The 23,870-nt window shown below is 43.9% G+C and overlaps 1 long non-coding RNA gene across 1 annotated transcript in view; it reads right to left on the reverse strand.

Moving 5' to 3' along the window:
* LOC138672085 (uncharacterized) overlaps positions 1-23,502 on the reverse strand; it is a 160,399-nt gene extending 136,897 nt beyond the window's left edge. Inside the window, exon 1 of the long non-coding RNA XR_011319568.1 lies at positions 23,427-23,502. This is a non-coding gene — a long non-coding RNA (uncharacterized lncRNA). The remainder of the gene's footprint in view (positions 1-23,426) is intronic.
* Between the last annotated feature and the right edge of the window lie 368 nt (positions 23,503-23,870).

A 23,870-nucleotide genomic window follows, 5' to 3' on the forward strand; every position in this document is an offset into this window, starting at 1 on the left:
TCACTGTCCCCGATGGGGCTCACAATCTAGAATCCCTATCAGTATGTCTTTGGAATGTGGGAGGAAACCGGAGTGCCCGGAGGAAACCCACGCAAACACGGAGAGAACATACAAACTCTTTGCAGATGTTGTCCTAGGTGGGATTAGAACCCAGGACCCCAGCGCTGCAAGGCTGCTGTGCTAACCACTGCGCCACCGGGCTGCCTCCTTCACACTCTCTAAGCCAGGCAGCTGAACTGATCACTGACAATAGCTGTAGTCAGGGCTGAGTCTATATAGAGAATGAGATTACAAAATCCACTATAGCTGAGAGACCCAACTCTCAGCAACTTAGCAATAAGGTTAACTCCTGCACTGCTGGCACAAAGCAACCAGGTCAGAACACAGGAGAAGAGCTTCTGTTCACTGTGTGTTAACGAGGCCCAGAGCGCTGCGGTTCTCTGGAACCTCTCTGTCGCGGTAGCTCTGTGACAGTACCCCCGCTTCTACGAGGGACCAGGTTTCTCAGGATGAGCTGTATGAAATGCCCGAACCAACCTAACTGCATGGACATCGGCAGCAGGTACCCATGTCCTCTCCTCAGGACCATACCCTTTCCAGTGTACCAGATATTTTAGGGACCGACGAACTAAGCGAGAATCCATAACCCTGGAATTCTGGAACTCGAGATTTCCATCAACAAGGACCGGAGATGGAGGTGAAGGGGACGGATTGGATGACGACACAACCTTCTTGAGTAAGGAGCGATGAAAAACATTAAGGATCTTAAATGACTGAGGCAAAGCCAGCCGAAAAGCAACGGAATTCACGACGGCCACAATCCTACAAGGGCCAATGAACCTAGGGCCCAATTTCCACGAGAGAACTCTCAGCTTAAAATTTTTCGAGGAAAAGCAAACCCAATCACCCACACACGTCTCCGATCCGCCGCATTCTTGTACCTGGACCCCATCCTCTTTAATTTATCAAGAACCCCTTGCCATATGGACGTGATGGATGAAGAAAGCCTCTCCTCTTCAGGAACACCTGAGGAATCCCTCCTATTAAATGAACTAAATTGAGGATGAAAACCATATGCCCCGAAAAACAGGGACTTACCAGTAGAATCATGAGTATGATTGTTTATAGCAAATTCTGCTAACGGTAAGTACTTATCCCAGTCCTCCTGATTCTCTGAGATGAAACAACTGAGATAAGTTTCAAGATTTTGATTTACGCGTTCAGTCTGACCATTGGATTGAGGATGAAAAGCTGAAGAAAACGACAAATGAGTCCCCAGCCGGCTGCAGAAAGCCCTCCAAAACTTGGAAATAAACTGCACCCCCCAGTCTGAGACAATATCTGAAGGAATACCATGCAGTCTCACAACCTCCTTGATAAAGACCTGTGCCAGAGTCTTAGCATTTGGTAACGCGGGGAGGGCAATGAAATGAGACATCTTGCTAAATCTATCAACCATGACTAAAATAACTGTATTACCCTCCGAAACCGGTAAGTCAGTGATGAAATCTATTGACAAATGAGTTCAAAGTCTTTTGGGAATCTCCAAAGGTTGGAGAGATCCAGACGGGCGAGAACGAGAGGACTTGGAACGCGCACACATATTGCAGGCAGCGACATATTCCTGTACATCATGTCTTACCCCAGACCACCAAAAACGCCAAGTGAGTAGGTCCGCGGTAACCTTACTTCCAGGGTGTCCAGCCAAAACCGAGTCATGATGCTCATTTATGACCCTGGCACACGGACGCCACTTACGCGGAGAAATCCCCTGTGACAATACAGCTCCCTTCCTCAGAGGCATCCACCTCTACCACAAATGGCAGAGTGATGTCAGGCTGTATTAATATGGGTGCAGTGGAAAAACACTTCTTCAAAGTTTCAAAAGCCTTACAGGCCGCACTGGACCACACAGAGAAGCCTGTGCCTCTCTTGGTCATGTCTGTCAATGGTTTGTCTACCACTGAAAAGTCTTTAATAAATTTGCAATAGAAATTTGCAAAACCTAAAAACCTCTGTAAAGCCTTAAGGTCCTCAGGACGATCCCACTCCAAGACCGCCCTGACCTTAGCCGGATGTATACGAAAACCTGTGTAGGATAAGAAATAAACCAAAAACGGAATCTCTTTGACCGCGAGCATGCATTTCTCAAGTTTGGCAAACAGTTTATTGTCCCTGAGTACCTGAAGGACCTGCCGTACATGATCCTGATGAGACTCCAGGTCAGGGGAATAAATTAACATGTCATCGAGATATACCACCACAAACCTACCTATTAAGTGACTAAGTATATCATTGACAAAGTGTTGAAACACAGCAGGAGCATTACTTAACCCAAAAGGCATAACCAAGTTCTCGTAATGTCCCTCTGGAGTATTAAACGCCGTCTTCCATTCATCCCCCTCCTTCATCCGAATGAGATTATATGCCCCCCTGATATCTAATTTGGAGAACCATGTAGCCCCCACAATTTGATTAAAGAGGTCCAGAATAAGAGGGAGCGGGAAAGAATCCCGGACCGTAATTTGATTCAATTCACGAAAGTCTAAGCATGGGCGTAGACCCCCGTACCTTCTTCTTAACAAAGAAGAACCCGGCAGCAATGAGTAATGACCAGGGTCTGAAATGACCCTTGGCCAGACTCTCCGTGATATAGTCCTTCATGGCCTGTCTCTCTGGGGCAGAGATGTTGTATAGCCTACTCTTAGGCAGTTTAGCACCAGGAATGAGACGTATGGCGCAATCATAAGGACGGTGTGTAGGTAGCTCTCGACTCCCCTCCTCAGAGAATACATCCTCAAAATCTGAGATGAACTCTGGCAAAACCTGAGAACTCAACTCTGCCAGCCGAGTGCCCAGGCAATGTTCCCGACAAAACTCACTCCATCTAGTAATCTCCTGAGGCTGCCAGTCTAACACCGGGTTGTGTAACGTGAGCCATGGTAAAACGACAACTACAGGCGATGGCAAACCCCCCAACACATAACAATCTAATTACTCAGAGTGGAATGCCCCTATTTGTAGGCTCACCCCACGGACGATCTGAGTAAAAGTCCCCTGGCTCAAAGGTGCAGAATCAATAGCAATTATAGGTATGGGTCTAGACAACTCTTGAGTCTTAAGCCCATGTGCCTGAACAAACCCAGCATCAATAGTTGCCCACCTCCACGCAACCCGGGCTCAAAAGTTTTACGGCGGTTGTCTTCTAGAAGGACACACATTCACATAATGACCCCATCTGCCACAAAAAAACCATGCACCTCCCTTACGCCATACTACTGCAGTCCCCTTAGAACGAGAAGCTCCACTGTTGTGAATTCTGTGGCAGAGCTCCCTCCTGTGGTCACAAGTGGTACTTCGGCTGATTCTCTCTGGGAGCTTCCGTTTGTGGAGGAAACTGGTACTGCTGCTTCTGAGTTTCCTCCCTCAGGTGATCTGGTGAGGTCGTTAGGTGCTTCTCTACTTAACCCCACCTAATGCTTTGATTCATGCTTCCTGTCAATGTTCCAGTGTTGGACTTGTGTTTCTCTGGATCATTCCTGTGGCCTGCTGCTCTGCATAGCTAAGTGCTTCTTTGCTATTTGTTGCTATTTTTTCTGTCCAGCTTGTCTATTTGTTTTGCTGGAAGCTCTGGGACGCAAAGGGTGTACCTCCGTGCCGTTAGTTCGGTACGGAGGGTCTTTTTTGCCCCTTTGCGTGGTTTTCTTTAGGGTTTTGTGTAGACCGCAAAGTTATCTTTCCTATCCTCGTTCTGTCTAGAATATCGGGCCTCGCTTTGCTGAATCTATTTCATCCCTACGTTTGTCTTTTCATCTTACTCACAGTCGTTATATGTGGGGGGCTGCCTTTTCCTTTGGGGTATTTCTCTGAGGCAAGGTAGGCTTATTTTTCTATCTTCAGGCTAGTTAGTTTCTCAGGCTGTGCCGAGTTGCATAGGGAGCGTTAGGCGCAATCCACGGCTGCCTCTAGTTGTGTTTGGAGAGGATCAGGGATTGCGGTCTGCAGAGTTCCCACGTCTCAGAGCTCGTTCTGTTATTTTGGGTTATTGTCAGATCACTGTATGTGCTCTGACCTCCATGTCCATTGTGATACTGAATTGCCATTCAGAACAGTACAGGAAGCCCAAAGTACTAATGATTCTCAATAGAGGGAAAAAAGAAGTTCTGAGACCATTTTTTTTCTTGGCATTGTGTTTTGTCTTTTTTTTCCCCTAGACATTTGGGTGGTTCAGTACACAGGTGTAGCGATGGACATTAGAAGTCTGTCTTCATTTGTGGATCAGCTCTCGGCAAGAGTACAAAAGATTCAAGACACTATTGATCAGAAATCTATGTTAGAACCAAGAATTCGTATTCCTGATTTGTTTTTTGGAGATAGAACTAAGTTTCTGAGTTTCAAAAATAATTGTAAGTTATTTCTGGCCTTGAAACCTTGTTCCTCTGGTGATCCAGTTCAACAGGTTTTGATTATTATTTCTTTTTTGCGCAGTGACCCTCAGGACTGGGCATTTTCTCTTGCGCCAGGAGATCCTGCATTAAGTAATATCAATGTGTTTTTCCTGGCGCTCGGATTGCTGTACGATGAGCCTAATTCAGTGGATCAGGCAGAAAAGAATTTGCTGGCTCTTTGTCAGGGTCAGGAAGAGATAGAGGTATATTGCCAGAAATTTAGAAAATGGTCAGTGCTCACTCAATGGAATGAATCTGCGCTGGCAGCTATGTTCAGAAAGGGTCTCTCTGAAGCCCTTAAGGATCTCATGGTGGGATTTCCTATGCCTGCTGGTTTGAATGAGTCTATGTCTTTGGCTATTCAGATCGGTCGACGCTTGCGTGAGCGTAAATCTGTGCACCATTTGGCGGTATTACCTGAGCTTAAACCTGAGCCTATGCAGTGCGATAGGACTTTGACCAGAGTTGAACGGCAAGAACACAGACGTCTGAATGGGCTGTGTTTCTACTGTGGTGATTCCACTCATGCTATCTCTGATTGTCCTAAGCGCACTAAGCGGTTCGCTAGGTCTGCCACCATTGGTACGGTACAGTCAAAATTTCTTCTGTCCGTTACCTTGATCTGCTCTTTGTCATCATATTCTGTCATGGCGTTTGTGGATTCAGGCGCTGCTCTGAATTTGATGGACTTGGAATATGCTAAGCGTTGTGGGTTTTTCTTGGAGCCCTTGCAGTGTCCTATTCCATTGAGAGGAATTGATGCTACGCCTTTGGCCAAGAATAAGCCTCAATACTGGACCCAGCTGACCATGTGCATGGCTCCTGCACATCAGGAGGTTATTTGCTTTCTGGTGTTGCATAATCTGCATGATGTGGTCGTGTTTGGGTTGCCATGGCTACAAGCCCATAATCCAGTATTGGATTGGAAATCCATGTCGGTGTCCAGCTGGGGTTGTCAGGGGGTACATGGTGATGTTCCATTTTTGTCAATTTCGTCATCCACCCCTTCTGAGGTTCCAGAGTTCTTGTCTGATTACCGGGATGTATTTGATGAGGCCAAGTCCGATGCCCTACCTCCGCATAGGGATTGTGATTGTGCTATCAATTTGATTCCTGGTGGTAAATTCCCAAAGGGTCGACTGTTTAATTTATCCGTGCCTGAGCACACCGCTATGCGCAGTATTGTGAAGGAATCCCTGGAGAAGGGGCATATTCGCCCGTCATCGTCGCCATTGGGAGCAGGGTTCTTTTTTGTGGCCAAAAAGGATGGTTCGCTGAGACCTTGTATAGATTATCGCCTTCTTAATAAGATCACTGTTAAATTTCAGTACCCCTTGCCATTGTTATCTGATTTGTTTGCTCGGATTAAGGGGGCTAGTTGGTTCACCAAGATTGATCTTCGTGGTGCGTATAATCTGGTGCGAATCAGGCGAGGCGATGAATGGAAAACTGCATTTAATACGCCCGAGGGTCATTTTGAGTATCTAGTGATGCCAATCGGGCTTGCCAATGCTCCATCAGTGTTTCAGTCCTTTATGCATGACATCTTCCGAGAGTACCTGGATAAATTCCTGATTGTGTACTTGGATGACATTTTGATCTTCTCGGATGATTCTTGTCTCATGTGAAACAGGTCAGAACGGTTTTTCAGGTCCTGCGTGCTAATTCTTTGTTTGTGAAGGGATCAAAGTGTCTCTTTGGTGTGCAGAAGGTTTCATTTTTGGGGTTCATCTTTTCCCCTTCTACTATCGAGATGGATCCTGTTAAGGTCCAAGCCATCCATGATTGGACTCAGCCGACATCTCTGAAAAGTCTGCAAAAGTTCCTGGGCTTTGCTAATTTTTATCGTCGCTTCATCTGCAATTTTTCTAGTATTGCCAAACCATTGACCGATTTGACCAAGAAGGGTGCTGATTTGGTCAATTGGTCTTCTGCTGCTGTGGAAGCTTTTCAGGAGTTGAAGCGTCGTTTTTCTTCTGCCCCTGTGTTGTGTCAACCAGATGTTTCTCTTCCGTTCCAGGTCGAGGTTGATGCTTCTGAGATTGGAGCAGGGGCTGTTTTGTCGCAGAGAGGTTCTGATTGTTCAGTGATGAAACCATGCGCTTTTTTTTCCAGGAAGTTTTCGCCTGCTGAGCGGAATTATGATGTGGGCAACCGAGAGTTGCTGGCCATGAAGTGGGCATTCGAGGAGTGGCGTCATTGGCTTGAAGGAGCTAAGCATCGCGTGGTGGTATTGACTGATCATAAGAACCTGACTTATCTCGAGTCTGCTAAGCGTTTGAATCCTAGACAGGCTTGTTGGTCGCTGTTTTTCGCCCGTTTTGACTTTGTGATTTCGTACCTTCCGGGCTCTAAAAATGTGAAGGCGGATGCTCTGTCTAGGAGTTTTGTGCCCGACTCTCCGGGTTTATCTGAGACGGCGGGTATCCTCAAGGAAGGAGTAATTGTCTGCCATCTCCCCTGATTTGCGGCGGGTGCTGCAAAAATTTCAGGCTAATAAACCTGATCGTTGTCCAGCGGAGAAACTGCTTGTCCCGGATAGGTGGACAAATAAAGTGATCTCTGAGGTTCATTGTTCGGTTTTGGCTGGTCATCCTGGAATCTTTGGTACCAGAGAGTTAGTGGCTAGATCCTTTTGGTGGCCATCTCTGTCGCGGGATGTGCGTTCTTTTGTGCAGTCCTGTGGGATTTGTGCTCGGGCTAAGCCCTGCTGTTCTCGTGCCAGTGGGTTGCTTTTGCCCTTGCCGGTCCCGAAGAGACCTTGGACACATATCTCTATGGATTTTATTTCAGATCTTCCCGTCTCTCAAAAGATGTCAGTCATTTGGGTGGTCTGTGATCGCTTTTCTAAGATGGTCCATCTGGTACCCTTGTCTAAATTGCCTTCCTCCTCTGATTTGGTGCCATTGTGCTTCCAGCATGTGGTTCGTTTGCATGGCATTCCAGAGAATATCGTTTCTGACAGAGGTTCCCAGTTTGTTTCGAGGTTTTGGCGAGCCTTTTGTGGTAGGATGGGCATTGACTTGTCTTTTTCCTCGGCTTTTCATCCTCAGACTAATGGCCAGACCGAACGAACCAATCAGACCTTGGAAACCTATCTGAGATGCTTTGTTTCTGCCGATCAGGATGACTGGGTGTCCTTTTTGCCTTTGGCTGAGTTCGCCCTTAATAATCGGGCCAGCTCGGCTACCTTGGTTTCGCCATTTTTCTGCAATTCTGGGTTCCATCCTCGTTTCTCTTCAGGACAGGTTGAGTCTTTGGACTGTCCTGGTGTGGATACTGTGGTGGACAGGTTGCAGCAGATTTGGACTCATGTAGTGGACAATTTGACCTTGTCCCAGGAGAAGGCTCAACGTTTCGCTAATCGCAGACGCCGTGTGGGTCCCCGACTTCGTGTTGGGGATCTGGTTTGGTTATCTTCTCGTCATATTCCTATGAAGGTTACCTCTCCGAAGTTTAAACCTCGTTTCATTGGTCCTTATAGGATTTCTGAGGTTATTAATCCTGTGTCTTTTCGTCTGACCCTCCCAGATTCTTTTTTCATACATAACGTCTTCCATAGGTCATTGTTGCGGAGATACGTGGCACCTATGGTTCCATCTGTTGACCCTCCTGCCCTGGTTTTGGTGGAGGGGGAATTGGAGTATATTGTGGAGAAGATTTTGGATTCTCGTGTTTCAAGACGGAAACTCCAGTATCTGGTTAAATGGAAGGGTTATGCTCAGGAGGATAATTCCTGGGCTTTTGCCTCTGATGTCATACATAGTAACATAGTAACATAGTTAGTAAGGCCGAAAAAAGACATTTGTCCATCCAGTTCAGCCTATATTCCATCATAATAAATACCCAGATCTACGTCCTTCTACAGAACCTAATAATTGTATGATACAATATTGTTCTGCTCCAGGAAGACATCCAGGCCTCTCTTGAACCCCTCGACTGAGTTCGCCATCACCACCTCCTCAGGCAAGCAATTCCAGATTCTCACTGCCCTAACAGTAAAGAATCCTCTTCTATGTTGGTGGAAAAACCTTCTCTCCTCCAGACGCAAAGAATGCCCCCTTGTGCCCGTCACCTTCCTTGGTATAAACAGATCCTCAGCGAGATATTTGTATTGTCCCCTTATATACTTATACATGGTTATTAGATCGCCCCTCAGTCGTCTTTTTTCTAGACTAAATAATCCTAATTTCGCTAATCTATCTGGGTATTGTAGTTCTCCCATCCCCTTTATTAATTTTGTTGCCCTCCTTTGTACTCTCTCTAGTTCCATTATATCCTTCCTGAGCACCGGTGCCCAAAACTGGACACAGTACTCCATGTGCGGTCTAACTAGGGATTTGTACAGAGGCAGTATAATGCTCTCATCATGTGTATCCAGACCTCTTTTAATGCACCCCATGATCCTGTTTGCCTTGGCAGCTGCTGCCTGGCACTGGCTGCTCCAGGTAAGTTTATCATTAACTAGGATCCCCAAGTCCTTCTCCCTGTCAGATTTACCCAGTGGTTTCCCGTTCAGTGTGTAATGGTGATATTGATTCCCTCTTCCCATGTGTATAACCTTACATTTATCATTGTTAAACCTCATCTGCCACCTTTCAGCCCAAGTTTCCAACTTATCCAGATCCATCTGTAGCAGAATACTATCTTCTCTTGTATTAACTGCTTTACATAGTTTTGTATCATCTGCAAATATCGATATTTTACTGTGTAAACCTTCTACCAGATCATTAATGAATATGTTGAAGAGAACAGGTCCCAATACTGACCCCTGCGGTACCCCACTGGTCACAGCGACCCAGTTAGAGACTATACCATTTATAACCACCCTCTGCTTTCTATCACTAAGCCAGTTACTAACCCATTTACACACATTTTCCCCCAGACCAAGCATTCTCATTTTGTGTACCAACCTCTTGTGCGGCACGGTATCAAACGCTTTGGAAAAATCGAGATATACCACGTCCAATGACTCACCGTGGTCCAGTCTATAGCTTACCTCTTCATAAAAACTGATTAGATTGGTATGACAGGAGCGATTTCTCATAAACCCATGCTGATATGGAGTTAAACAGTTATTCTCATTGAGATAATCCAGAATAACATCCCTCAGAAACCCTTCAAATATTTTACCAACAATAGAGGTTAGACTTACTGGCCTATAATTTCCAGGTTCACTTTTAGAGCCCTTTTTGAATATTGGCACCACATTTGCTATGCGCCAGTCCTGCGGAACAGACCCTGTCGCTATAGAGTCACTAAAAATAAGAAATAATGGTTTATCTATTACATTACTTAGTTCTCTTAGTACTCGTGGGTGTATGCCATCCGGACCCGGAGATTTATCTATTTTAATCTTATTTAGCCGGTTTCGCACCTCTTCTTGGGTTAGATTGGTGACCCTTAATATAGGGTTTTCATTGTTTCTTGGGATTTCACCTAGCATTTCATTTTCCACCGTGAATACCGTGGAGAAGAAGGTGTTTAATATGTTAGCTTTTTCCTCGTCATCTACAACCATTCTTTCCTCACTATTTTTTAAGGGGCCTACATTTTCAGTTTTTATTCTTTTACTATTGATATAGTTGAAGAACAGTTTGGGATTAGTTTTACTCTCCTTAGCAATGTGCTTCTCTGTTTCCTTTTTGGCAGCTTTAATTAGTTTTTTAGATAAAGTATTTTTCTCCCTATAGTTTTTTAGAGCTTCAATGGTGCCATCCTGCTTTAGTAGTGCAAATGCTTTCTTTTTACTGTTAATTGCCTGTCTTACTTCTTTGTTTAGCCACATTGGGTTTTTCCTATTTCTAGTCCTTTTATTCCCACAAGGTATAAACCGCTTACACTGCCTATTTAGGATGTTCTTAAACATTTCCCATTTATTATCTGTATTCTCATTTCTGAGGATATTGTCCCAGTCTACCAGATTAAGGGCATCTCTAAGCTGTTCAAACTTTGCCTTCCTAAAGTTCAATGTTTTTGTGACTCCCTGACAAGTCCCCCTAGTGAAAGACAGGTGAAACTGCACAATATTGTGGTCGCTATTTCCTAGATGCCCGACCACCTGCAGATTTGTTATTCTGTCAGGTCTATTAGATAGTATTAGGTCTAAAAGTGCTGCTCCTCTGGTTGGATTCTGCACCAATTGTGAAAGATAATTTTTCTTGGTTATTAGCAGAAACCTGTTGCCTTTATGGGTTTCACAGGTTTCTGTTTCCCAGTTAATATCCGGGTAGTTAAAGTCCCCCATAACCAGGACCTCATTATGGGTTGCAGCTTCATCTATCTCCTTTAGAAGTAGACTTTCCATGCTTTCTGTTATATTTGGGGGTTTGTAACAGACCCCAATGAGAATTTTGTTACCATTTTTCCCTCCATGAATTTCAACCCATATGGACTCGACATCTTCATTCCCTTCGCTAATATCCTCCCTTAAAGTGGACTTTAGACAAGACTTTACATAGAGACAAACCCCTCCTCCTCTCCGATTTTTACGATCCTTTCTAAACAGACTGTAACCCTGTAAGTTAACTGCCCAGTCATAGCTTTCATCTAACCATGTCTCGGTTATTCCCACTATGTCAAAGTCACCTGTAGATATTTCTGCTTCTAGTTCTTCCATCTTGTTTGTCAGGCTTCTGGCGTTTGCGAGCATGCAGTTTAGAGGATTTTGTTTTGTTCCAATCTCCTCACTGTGGATTGTTTTAGAAATGTTCTTACCTCCCTTCTGAGTATGTTTTCCTGGGTCGTCTTTGTTCGAGTCTAATGTTTTTCTTCCCGTCCCCTCTTCTTCTAGTTTAACGCCCTCCTGATGAGTGTAGCGAGTCTTCTGGCGAATGTGTGTTTCCCAGGTTTGTTGAGGTGTAGTCCGTCTCTGGCGAGGAGTCCATCATACCAGTAATTCACACCGTGGTCCAGGAATCCAAATCCTTGTTGTCTGCACCATCGTCTTAGCCAGTTGTTTGCATCAAGGATCCTGTTCCATCTCCTGGTGCCATGCCCGTCTACTGGAAGGATAGAAGAAAAAACTACCTGTGCATCCAGTTCCTTTACTTTCTTCCCCAACTCTTCAAAGTCCTTGCAGATTGTCGGTAGGTCCTTCCTTGCCGTGTCATTGGTGCCAACATGTATCAGAAGAAATGGGTGGACGTCCTTGGAGCTGAAGAGCTTTGGTATCCTATCGGTCACATCCTTGATCATCGCACCTGGAAGGCAGCATACTTCTCTTGCAGTTATGTCCGGTCTGCAGATGGCTGCTTCGGTGCCTCTCAGTAGTGAGTCTCCCACCACCACCACTCTTCGTTGCTTCTTGGCTGTACTTTTTGCTGTCACTTGTTGCTGTGTGCCCTTTTCTTTTTTGCTTGCTGGTATTGCTTCATTCTTAGGTGTGCCATCTTCATCCTCTACAAAGATTTGATATCGGTTCTTCAGTTGTGTGGTTGGTGATTTCTCCATGGTCTTCTTGCTTCTTTTGGTCACATGCTTCCACTCGTCTGCTTTTGGAGGTTCTCTGACACTTTTTGCACCTTCTGTGACCAGTAGAGATGCTTCTGTTCTGTCTAGAAAGTCTTCATTCTCTTTGATGAGTTTCAAAGTTGCTATTCTTTCTTCCAGACCCCGCACCTTTTCTTCTAAAAGGGCCACTAGTCTACACTTCTGACAGGTGAAATTGGATTCTTCTTCTGGTCGATCTGTGAACATGTAGCACATGCTGCAGCTCACCATGTAGGTTGTCACATCTGCCATGTTGCTCCTAGATCCTGCTGACTTGCTGTGTGTTTTCCTTCTTGTGTAATCTACTCAGCCAAGCTCTCTTGCAATAATGTCCTACAGGCAAAAATTACGGCGCGCGGTTTGGTGATGCTTTCGAAGCAGCTGGTCCCGGCTGTACCCAACGATCTTCTAGCTTAGGGAGACTTCGCTTCTCCCAGAAGGCACCTGGAATATGCAAATTAGCCTCCTGAAGCTTGAATCACTGGTTTGGTGATGCTTTCGAAGCAGCTGGTCCCGGCTGTACCCAACGATCTTCTAGCTTAGGGAGACTTCGCTTCTCCCAGAAGGCACCTGGAATATGCAAATTAGCCTCCTGAAGCTTGAATCCCTGGTTTGGTGATGCTTTCGAAGCAGCTGGTCCCGGCTGTACCCAACGATATTCTAGCTTAGGGAGACTTCGCTTCTCCCAGAAGGCACCTGGAATATGCAAATTAGCCTCCTGAAGCTTGAATCCCTGGTTTGGTGATGCTTTCGAAGCAGCTGGTCCCGGCTGTACCCAACGATCTTCTAGCTTAGAGAGACTTCGCTTCTCCCAGAAGGCACCTGGAATATGCAAATTAGCCTCCTGAAGCTTGAATCCCTGGTTTGGAACATGCTCCTGATCTTGTTCGTGCCTTTCATGTGGCTCATCCTGGTCGGCCTGGGGGCTCTGGTGAGGGTTCGGTGACCCCTCCTCAAGGGGGGGGTACTGTTGTGAATTCTGTGGCAGAGCTCCCTCCTGTGGTCACAAGTGGTACTTCGGCTGATTCTCTCTGGGAGCTTCCGTTTGTGGAGGAAACTGGTACTGCTGCTTCTGAGTTTCCTCCCTCAGGTGATCTGGTGAGGTCGTTAGGTGCTTCTCTACTTAACCCCACCTAATGCTTTGATTCATGCTTCCTGTCAATGTTCCAGTGTTGGACTTGTGTTTCTCTGGATCATTCCTGTGGCCTGCTGCTCTGCATAGCTAAGTGCTTCTTTGCTATTTGTTGCTATTTTTTCTGTCCAGCTTGTCTATTTGTTTTGCTGGAAGCTCTGGGACGCAAAGGGTGTACCTCCGTGCCGTTAGTTCGGTACGGAGGGTCTTTTTTGCCCCTTTGCGTGGTTTTCTTTAGGGTTTTGTGTAGACCGCAAAGTTATCTTTCCTATCCTCGTTCTGTCTAGAATATCGGGCCTCGCTTTGCTGAATCTATTTCATCCCTACGTTTGTCTTTTCATCTTACTCACAGTCGTTATATGTGGGGGGCTGCCTTTTCCTTTGGGGTATTTCTCTGAGGCAAGGTAGGCTTATTTTTCTATCTTCAGGCTAGTTAGTTTCTCAGGCTGTGCCGAGTTGCATAGGGAGCGTTAGGCGCAATCCACGGCTGCCTCTAGTTGTGTTTGGAGAGGATCAGGGATTGCGGTCTGCAGAGTTCCCACGTCTCAGAGCTCGTTCTGTTATTTTGGGTTATTGTCAGATCACTGTATGTGCTCTGACCTCCATGTCCATTGTGATACTGAATTGCCATTCAGAACACTCCACCCAACTGCATAGGTTCTCATAGAGACTCAGATTCTGGTGAGTCTAAATCTGAATTACCCTTGAATAGCGGCGATTCCTTAAGTCTCTGGCACAGGCGGCGGTCCACACAGATCGCAAGATACATAGCTGCCTCCAGTGTGGTTGGTATCTCCTGCAGGGCGAAGGCATCTTTTATTTTATCTGATAGGCCCTGATACAATTGACTACGGAGTGCAGGGTCATTCCACATTGTGTCAGTAGCCCATCTCCGAAACTCAGAGCAGTACTCCTCTACTGGCCAGTCTCCCTGTGTAAGATGGCGTATTGTGGACTCAGTGAGGTAGACGCGGTCAGGATCATCATACACTTGACCTAAGGCTCGAAAAAACCCCTTCACAGTCCTTAACGGCAAAGTGTCAGCGGGAAGTGAAAATGCCCAGGCCTGAGGATCACCTTGTAGGAGTGATACTACAATTCCAACCCTCTGCTCCTCTGAACCTGAAGTGTGAGGATGCAACCTAAAATACAATTTACAGGCCTCCCTGAATGTAACAAATTTGTCACGCCCCCCAGAGAACCTGTCAGGTAACGCAATTTTAGGCTCCAGCGAAGCTTGTGGAGGTGTAGCAACCCCTGCAGTGGCCACTGGAGTGCGCTGTACAACTACAACAACTGGAGTTGCTTCAATTGTCCAGCTAAAGCAGCAATGGGGTCCATATTGGACCAAGAAAATTTTTTAGGTCAGTGATACTGTGATGCCGTTAACGGCGATAAAGGGGCAGGACGGCGTACTGGGACCCACACCTGTCCCTGCCACTATAATGAGGCCCTGGCTTTCCCTTATCTCAGGGGTACCTATGATGGTTAGGAGGCCTGAGCCGCCAGCATATCCCTGTCTCCTGTGCAGGCCCTATCAGTACCCTTTCCCCCCAAGGGAGGTGGACTGCACCAGTGTATAAATACAACAACTAACAGGGTATACAGACAAGTTAACTAAAAGTCTCAAACTCACCAAATGCTCACACAACCACAGAGAAAACGCAGAAAGGGGAAGAAAAGGAAAAAACTAGGAAGGAAAACAGGTTTAACATGCAATCAAAACAGCAGACACCAATCTCTGTAAATAAACCTCCAAACTTCAACTCTACGCTCCTTCACACTCTACAAGCCAGGCAGCTGAACTGATCACTGACAATTAGTGTTGAGTAGTGTTGAGCATTCCGATACCGCAAGTATCGGGTATCGGCGGATATTTGCGGTATAGGAATTCCGATACCGAGTTCCGATATTTTTGTGATATCGGGATTCGGTATCGGGATTAAGATTAATGTGTAAAATAAAGAATTAAAAAAAAAAATATTGATATACTTACCCTTTGACGCGCCCTGGTCGTCACTGCTGCAACCGCCTTGCTTTCGTTCTGAAGAATGAGCGCGTAAAGGGCCTTCGATGACGTCGCGGCTTGTGATTGGTCGCTGAGCGGTCATGTGACCACTCACGCGACCAATCACAAGCCGCGACATCATCGAAGGTCATTAACGCGCTCATTCCTAAGAATGTGAATCGGCTTGTGATTGGTCGCGTGAGCGGTCACATGACCGCTCAGCGACCAATCACAAGCCGCGACGTCATCGAAGGCCCTTTACGCGCTCATTCTTCGGAACGAAAGCAAGGCGGTTGCAGCGGTGACGACCAGGGCGCGTCAGAGGGTAAGTATATCAATATTTTTTATTTTTATTCTTTATTTTACACATGAATATGGATCCCAGGGCCTGAAAGAGAGTTTCCTCTCCTTCAGACCCTGGAATCCATTACAGGATGCCTTCCGATATTTGTGTCCCATTGACTTGTATTGGTATCGGATATCGGTATCGGCGATATCCGATATTTTTCAGATATCGGCCGATGCCATCCGATACCGATACTTTCAAATATCGGAAGGTATCGCTCAACACTAGTGTTGAGCGATACCTTCCGATATTTGAAAGTATCGGTATCGGAAGGTATCGGCCGATACTGGCAAAATATCGGATCTCGCCGATACCGATACCCGATACCAATACAAGTCAATGGGACACAAATATTGAAATGTATCCTCGATTGTTCGAAGGGTCTGAAGGAGAGGGTGAGTATAGCCATATTTTTTATTTTTATTCTTTATTTTTTACATTAATATGGATTCCAGGGCCTGAAGGAGAGTTTCCTCTCCTCCTGACCCTTGAAACCATACGCACCGCACACTCCGATACCGATTTCCGATATCACAAAAATATCGGAACTCGGTATCGGAATTCCAATACAGCAAGTATCGGCCGATACCCGATACTTGCAGTATCGGAATGCTCAACACTACTGACAATAGCTGTAGTCAGGGCTGAGTCTATATAGAGGATGAGATTACAAAATCCACTTCAGCTGAGAGACCCAGCTCTCAGCAACTCAGCAATAAGGTTAACTCCTGCACTGCTGGCACAAAGCAGCCAGGTCAGAACACAGGAGAAGAGCTTCTGTTTACTGTGTGTGAACGAGGCCCAGAGCGCTGCGGTTCTCTGGAACCTCTCTGTCGCGGTAGCCCCGTGACAACAGCCTTGCACTCATGGGACTTTCCTGTCCTTCTACATTGTTATATTCCTTATTTCAGGGGTAACACAAGATTTATCTCCTTTCCCATCTATTATCTTTTTTGGGGGGCTTATTTGCTTTAGAGTTTATTTGCTTAAGACTGTTTCTTACTTGCTCACATTTTTTATCTGTTCATGCTTGGAATCAGTTAGTTTGTATTGTATTGATTGCCATGATGCTTGAATAGTTTTTTTTCCCAGGGTAGCTTGAGTATGCATTACTCCTAGCACACTCCCGATACACACAGTGGAGGAATCTGGTTGGTCCTTATATGGTCTTCCAGCTGTTATTCACTTTAGCCCTTTTGGCTTTTTTAATTGTTTTTAACATGTTTGTCTTGCTTGTATATTTGTATTTCAATAAATTTATCTAATTTTGTTTATATTGGTGATCCTCGCCATGCTGTACACACTTCTTTTTCTCCTAGTTGTTCATGTTTCATTAACTGTGTGTTTAGTGATCCCATATATTTTTCTGTAGTGCCCTCAGCATTCTCTAATTCCCTAGGTTCATGATCTATTCCTCCACAACCCAGACTCTGTCAGGTTTGTTCTAGATTAACACCAAGGCATAAAAAAAGTCAACAGAGAACCATTTTGAGGCTTGGGTGAAAAAAATGCCCAAGTCTGAGGCCCCCTTCGCAGTAAGGACATGATTGTTCCCACCCGCTGGGACTCATTTCCTGATAAGAAGGGTCACGGTAAAATATAGCCTACAGCTCTCCTTGAACACTCTAGTCTGTTTTTTGTTCCTCTGAAAATATATCAGGGAATCCCATTGCTAGTTTGGGAAAAGCTAACTGCACATCAGAAGATACAGGCGTCAAAGCTACTGCTGGGAGCGGAGGGCTCTGGGAAGCACACATCATGCTAGAAAACCAACCCTGCAACTGGAACTGCAACGTTTCAAGTCTTTGGTGCTTCCTAGCCATATCCTCAACCAGCTGTAAAGTGTCCATTGCAGGACATAAGATATCAAAGTCAAACATTAGAATGATGTCAGTTTGAGGCTCAATACACTGTCTGAGAACTGACTTTTTTATCTGACTTTGACATTTGTCTCTGACATCTGTCATTGATAGCTGACCAATAAAAAAAAAAAGTCCACTGTCACTTGACCCAAAAATTCTATGTGTAGAAGCCAGTTCACTTACCATTGAGCTATCCACGAAGTCAAAGAGACATAGAAATTTAATATATTTATGTGACTTCCATTACAAACATGAGTCTGGAACTCATTTGGACTATCACACAGACCTCCTCCAAAACAAATTGAAATGATGTTTGACTCTGATATCTGACATTCTTCACACATGAGAATAAAAATCACAAGGATTTTCTGACTTCCTGAGTATTTACATGCTTAATGTTATAAGCCAAGCACCAGCCTCATGGAGAGGAGTTTCTGAGTTTGAGTCCCAGGTGATGAAAAATTAAACTTTGCTTTCTAGAATTATGCTGACTAGCACACAAACTCCAGTGATGTTTGATATCTGATATTCTTCACGCATCAGAACGATAATCAGAATCACTTTTAGACACACTACAGATATTCATGGTTAATTGGTTAATCTCATAAGCCAAGAAACACTAGTAGCTGACATCAGGGCTGCCACTAGGAATTTCATGGCCCCATACTGTAAAAATGTTTGGCCCCCTTAAGACTCTGCCTAGGCTCTACCCCAGCTCCGCCTCCACCCCCAGCTCCACCTCCACCCCTTGAATCTTCCACAGTCCCACCGCCCACTCTTGGAAAAATTCCACTTCTGCACCACGTCCTCGCCAATCACACATTAACAGTTCCCAGATTATATATATATATATATAGCCATCAGCGTTCTGGACAAAATCATTTTTAAGCCACCACCACGACAAGGTAGACTCTTTTGGCCAGGCCCTACTCTAACCTATTAAACATTTGTTAAAGTACCCATAAATATCACTTTTTGGGTATATTTTTATTTTTCTTTAAGGAAATTAGTCACATACATTTTTTAAAATAATTGAAACCAGATTGTGACTTTTTGATAATCCGTATTTGTGATTGCAGATTATTGTAGCCAGTTTTCTGTACATTTATGGACGCTGTTGGTGGATATCGATCTGTGCTCAGACCACAGTGCATGAACTGGCTATGGGTCTCCTAACTTGAACTCAGCAGCCTCACAGCATGTATGAGGATGTGGGCTGGGAGATCGGCGCCCAGTCCATGCACTGTAGTGCGAGCGCAGACCAATTTCCCAATCCTATATACCCACTTTTTATTTTTCCATCAATATGGCCATGTGAGGGCTTGTTTTTGCAGGATGAGTTGTATGTTTCAATGACATGATTGATTTTACAAAATAGTGTAATGGAAAATTGGAAAAAACTTGAAGTTCAGTGAAATTGCAAAAAAAAGAGGAATTCTACAATTGTTGTAAGTTGTTTTATTACCATGTTCACCAAATGATAAAACTGACCTGCCATTATGATTCGCCAGGTCATTAAAAGTTCTTAGAAACCAAACATGCATAGGTTCTTTTTAGTCATGTGGTGAAAAAAAATCCCAAATTTGTCAAAAGAGAAAAAAAAATTTGCCATTTTCTGAGACCCATAACGTCTCCATTTTTTGTGATCTGGGTTTGGGTGAAGGCTTATGTTTTGCACGGCAATCTGACGTCCAAAAAATGGAGACGTTACGGGTCTCAGGAAATGGAAACTTTTTTTTCTCTTTTGACAAATTTGAGATTTTTTTTCACCATATGACTAAAAAAGAATCTATTCATGTTTGGTTTCTAAGAACTCGTAATGACCTGGCGAATCATAATGGCAGGTCAGTTTTAGCATTTGGTGAACATGGTAATAAAACAACTTAAAACAATTGTAGAATTCCACTTTTTTTGTAATTTCGCTGAACTTCGAGTTTTTTCCAATTTTCCATTACACTATTTTGTAAAATCAATCATGTCATTCAAACGTACAACTCGTCCTGCAAAAAACAAGCCCTCACATGGCCATATTGATGGAAAAATAAAAAGTGGGTATATAGGATTGGGAAATTGGTCTGCCCTAGCACTGCAGTGCATGGACTGCATGCCAATCTGACGTTTTTATTGATACCATCTTGGTGTAGATATGATCTGTTTATCACCCATTATTGCATTTTAATGCAATGTTCCAGCAACTAAAAAAATAAGTAATTTTGCCGTTTTTTATTTTTTTCGCGTTACGCCATTTACCGATCAGATTCTTTTTATATATTGATAGATCGGGCGATTCTGAATGCGGCAATGTCAAATATGTGTATTTTTTATTTTTATTTTATTGTTTTATTTTAAATGGGGAGAGGTTTAAACTTTTATTTTTTTTTAGTTTTTAAAAAAACTTTTTTTCACTTTTTACTAGCTTCAATTGTCTCCATGGGAGACTAGAAGCTACGATCATCCAATCGCCTCTACTACACATAGCAGAGCTGCAGCCCTGCTCTATGTAGCAGAAAAGCTCACTTGCTATGAGTGCCAACCACTGGGCAACGCTCATAGCAGAGCAATGACAACCACAGGGGTCTGCTGCAGATCCTAGGTTGTCATTCCAACCCATTGGCAAGCCACAGTCATGTGACATGGGTGCTGATGGCTGCGGTTTGCGATGTGTGCATAATAAGTGCTGCTGTCAGACATTGTCAGATGACGATCATAGCTATCTGGCAATAACAACCACAGGGGTCATGCCAACCTATCTGCGACCCTCGTTCATGTGACATGGGTGCTGGTGGTCATGGTTTGCTACGTGCTTCCGGCGTGTACATGTCAAATGTCGCTGTCAGAAATTGACAGTGGCATTTAACATGTTAACAGCCGCAGGTGGATCTCCATTCCACCCACATCCTTTAGGACATAACTTTTAAAAGCTATGTGTGCACATGTTGGAGATTCGTTGCGTTGGGTTGCGTTTTTCCTATGCAGATTTGTGACAAAACCTGATGCACATTAAAGAGCTTAAAATAGGTTGAATACCGTACTAGAAGACCTCTGAGTATTCTACATCTAACTAGAGAGTTGGCATTTTCCAAAAAGTTTGTTCATCATGCGTCTAATTTTTGGGGAAAATTTGGCAATGCTTGGAGTTTCAAATAGTTCGATCACATCTATAAAATAACCTTAATATATGTTACCTATAAATAGCCGACATAACATTTAAAGACTGTGTCTCATTTTGAGTAAATCAGCCTTTTACTATAGACAAACTTGTGTGTGCTTACAAGCTGTCCTGATATTGGCGCCCCAGCTAAAGATTGTGACACTTGTCACTACTTACGGATTAGCCATGAGGCAGATTGGTCAAGAGGTCCAAGACCAAAAAGCCAGGAAGGCACATCATAAACAGATGCAATATACAGTGCCTTGCGAAAGTATTCGGCCCCGTGGAACTTTTCAACCTCTTCCCACATATCATGCTTCAAACATAAAGATACCAAATGTAAATTTTTGGTGAAGAATCAACAACAAGTGGAACACAATTGTGAAGTTGAACGAAATTTATTGGTTATTTTAAATTTTTGTGGAAATTCAAAAACTGTAGCGCACACAGAGAACAAATCACACAGTAGCTGAATGTATGGCATAGGTCTGAAAGTAACAACCCAGTTAAATAACCTGGCAATCACCTGGGCATAATAAACATCTGGGGACAGTCTCAGATTGGATAGTCAGGCTGTCAATCAACACATTGACAGCTCAGCATGCCTCTGTACAAGACTGGATGACAGAGCTGTCAATCAAAGTACTGACAGCTTCAGCCCGTCCCTGTAACAGATTGGATGGCTGAACTGTCAGTAACTGCATCACAGACACACTGACGGGTGGAACCGTGACAGTAATGTCCTGCAGTTTTAGACTATTGCCTAAATTTGTTTCCGACCAAAGAAGGCCATTCATTATATCTCTGTTGGCTGATAAGTATCTCTCCAACTTCATCATATGCCTGGACTCCATGGACTCTTTGTTCAAAAGGTGTGCGTGTGTTCTAAATGTGGAAAGGGCAAACATTCATACATCACTAGCAGTGGCTTAACTTCCTTGTCAAAAGCATTGGTCACTGTGAAATACCGCTGGCTGATTCTTCTGACTTCTGCAACCGCAGGGATTTATGAAGCCCCCATGCACATTAGATAGTGTGATCTGTATGTTGGCTGCACTAAGGGTACCGTCACACTATAACATTTCGATCGCTACGACGGTACGATTCGTGACGTTCCAGCGATATCGTTACGATATCGCTGTGTCTGACACGCAGCAGCGATCAGGGATCCTGCTGAGAATCGTACGTCGTAGCAGATCGTTTAGAACTTTCTTTCATCGCTGGATCTCCCGCTGTCATCGCTAGATCGGTGTGTGTGACACCGATCTAGCGATGCGATCCAGCGATGCGTTCACTTGTAACCAGGGTAAACATCGGGTAACTAAGCGCAGCACCGCGCTTAGTTACCCGATGTTTACCCTGGTTACAAGCGTTAAACTAAAAAAAAACAAACAGCACATACTTACATTCTGGTGTCCGTCAGGTCCCTTGCAGTCTGCTTCCAGCACTGTGACTGCCGGCCGTAAAGTGAAAGCAGAGCACAGCTGTGCTTTCACTTTCACTTTACGGCCGGCAGTCACTGAGTGCGGGAAGCAGACTGCAAGGGACCTGACGGACACCAGAATGTAAGTATGTGCTGTTTGTTTTTTTTTAGTTTAACGTTTGTAATCAGGGTAAACATCGGGTAACTAAGCGCGGTCCTGCGCTTAGTTACCCGATGTTTACCCTGGTTACCCAGGGACCTCGGCATCTTGGTAGCTGGAGAGCGGTCTGTGTGACAGCTCCCCAGCGACCACACTACGATTTACCTACGATCACGGCCAGGTCATATCGCTGGTCGTGATCGTAGGTAAATCGTATAGTGTGACGGTACCCTTAAGTCAGTGTATTGATAGATTTATATCACAATAATTACCATTTTTGTCACCTGATGCCTGTTATAGTGGAAACTTTGACAACTCATAAACAGCTTTATAGAATATAAACAGATCTTAAAAGCGAGCACAAATCAAGGATTTATTTATTTTCTATCTTTCTTTATACTTCTTTGATTTGAGGGTAACGTTTTTTAATGTATGAATTGAAGGAATCAATGATCATACTGGTTCTAGATTTGCCCGTAGAGTTTTGTCTGTAAGATAATGTTTGCAAACGGAGACTTCACATTAGGGAGAGTGCTGTGTAAGAGATTTCCCGCAGAGGAAATAACTTTTCTACAATCTGAAAATTACATTTTCACAAAAGGAGAAAATGCCCATTATATTTATCTTTCCACGGCTTATGTTCATAATTGTACAGTACTAAACAGGCATCACATGAACTTCAAGCACAAACGAAATATCAATGTTCCTTATTGGGATTATGAAATACAAGTAATATAATGAAATTTTATAGTCAAAAATTAAAATTAATTAATAGCCCTCAGCAAGATACATGCTCACAGATTTTTATAGCTGCATTAAGATAAGTATGCAAACCATACAATTGCAATTTAAAAGCCTTGTGAAATTTGGATAGAATAGTATGAATGTACATTTTTCCATGAGATCATTTCATGTTATTAATAGACATCAGCAGAATCCAAAAACAAAATTTAATTTCTTCATCTTTTGCCTACTTTTAACTAGGTACTAAAAATCATGTACAGTATATCCAGTATCTGCTTAGAGATCACATATGCTTGTCATGGACACAAGGGAATGCTTCAACTGACAAGACAAGACCATCATTAGTCATGCTACGCTATAAATGGAGTAACCTAAATTATCCACAGATTAAATAGGCTTTGCTTAAAAAGCAGAAGTCCATCTTCAGCAATTGTGTTTAAAATTGCAAAACAACCACAACATCAGCACAGAAAAATAGTACTGTGTAGAAACATGCATGAAAAAGCAATTAAAGATAATCTGTCATCAGATTTCACAATATATACTTTATATATTATTAAATTGATCTTTTAGACCTGATGATTAAAAATGGATGTTCAGGTCAGGCAGGTTCAGCTAAACATTAAAAAAAAAAAGATTTGGTTCGCATTCGAAAACTTACCCGGACACCCATAACTGTACCCCTATCCGGTGCAAGAAACAGCAGCTCTGATCGGCAGCAAGTTTGTTACTTCTGGTCTGATGAGAGAGTGCTACTTTCTGGTATTTAACAGGGAGAAATGCAAGATTCTACATCTGGACAGGAAGAACGAAAATTACATCTACAGAATGGGAGGAATAAAACTAAGCAACAACATGTGTGAAAAAGACTTGGGCATACTAATAGATCACAGACTGCACATGAGTCAACAGAGTGACTCAGCAGCTAAAAAGGCAAGCACAGTTCTAGCATGTATAAAGGCTACGTTCACATTTGCGTTGTGCGCCGCTGCATCGGCGACGCAACGCACAACGCAAATAAAAACGCACGCAAAAATGCTGCGTTTTGCGACACATGCGTCGTTTTTTGCCGAAATTTGGACGCAAGAAAAATGCAACTTGTTGC

Source organism: Ranitomeya imitator, chromosome 3 (genome assembly GCF_032444005.1).
Source record: "Ranitomeya imitator isolate aRanImi1 chromosome 3, aRanImi1.pri, whole genome shotgun sequence".
Classification (NCBI taxonomy): Eukaryota; Metazoa; Chordata; class Amphibia; order Anura; family Dendrobatidae; genus Ranitomeya; species Ranitomeya imitator.